Source organism: Microtus ochrogaster, chromosome 8, assembly GCF_000317375.1.
Source record: "Microtus ochrogaster isolate Prairie Vole_2 chromosome 8, MicOch1.0, whole genome shotgun sequence".
Lineage (NCBI taxonomy): Eukaryota > Metazoa > Chordata > Mammalia > Rodentia > Cricetidae > Microtus > Microtus ochrogaster.
The window spans coordinates 441460-442838 of NC_022015.1; positions in this window are offsets into that span (position 1 = coordinate 441460).

The window sequence follows — 1379 nt, forward strand, 5'->3', positions numbered from 1 at the left end:
GAGAGAGAGAGAGAGAGAGAGAGAGAGAGAGAGAGAGAGAGAGAGACCTAACTGCTACAGAATACCAACTAATACTGCCTGTTGATGACAAAGGACAGCTAGCCCCATCTTGCATTTGTATGGGGCCCAAAATCTTGGTGAAAGATACTGAACTTAGTTCCTAGCCGGGACTGGGACATGAGTAGACCTGTCATAAGGGTTAAGGTTCCGATTGCATGGGGAGGGGTGCTGAAAACTGAGGGAGAGACAATGCACTGGGCTAGGCTGCAAGGCCTAGTCTGGAGGAAGCAATGGTTTCAAACATGCTGCTAGGCCAAGAAGGGACCACAGAGAAAGGAAGAAACTGGGTCACTAGGAACTCTATAATGCTGCTTTGGGAGCCCCTATGAAACAACTTGTCCCTAGAAGCTAAGGTGTCACCTTGCTGGACTAAGAAGGGGTGGGGGAGGGAGGGAGGGATCAGCAGCGCGGTGGCATTGGCAGAGAACAAGACAGCTGCTCTAACTGTAGGGAGGCATTGATCCTCCTAGCCCATCAATCCTACCTCTCTACCCTTGGATTGTCAGGAAATTACTCTTGGGAACTTGAAATCTAGTGGTGTCTAGAGGGCATTTGAGCTGTACACATAAGCATTTTTAAAAGGTCTTGCACGCTGTGGAGAAGATGTCCTGGAAAAAAGAATTGGAGCAACAGAATTTGGGGTAAATTATTGGAACTGTTTAGGACTGGTACTTAGCATTTATATAGTCTTTATGTTCCAATATGCTGCACTTGTTCAATGGACAGGATGGGAAAGGCTTTGTCTGCCAGGATGGACCAGAACAATACCAAGAAAGCAGGCCCACTGCCCACTTCCTCTGGTGGCAATGGAGTTTCATGCATCAGTATGTTACAGGGAGTGCAGAGAGAGTGAATTTCCCTATTGCAAAACAGATTGTCTGAGTAAGTTAAAAATTAAAATACAACCAAATGCTGTTTACAAGAAATTCTCCCAAAACAAGGTGATAAAAAAAGACTGAAAATAGAGCAAGGGGCAAAAAATATACCAAGCAAATGCAAGCAGAGAGGGAGTAAAAACAGCAATATTAATGTCAAACAAAGCAAACTTCAAGGCTAAAAGCATAAACGGCTTGAAAATGAAAGCATACGCTCTGGAGTTACTTTTGAATCAAAAATGAGATCAAACCTAAAATAGAAATCATCTAATAATGGAAATGACAACAACAGCATGCCATGCAGAACCTATGAGACACAGCTGCAGTCAGAGGGGAAATCTATACCCTTAAATGCTTTTAATATCAGAAAGAAAATAGAAAATGGAGGGGGGAGAGAAAGACCTAAAATAAATGATCTATATACACAATATAAGAAATAGAAAA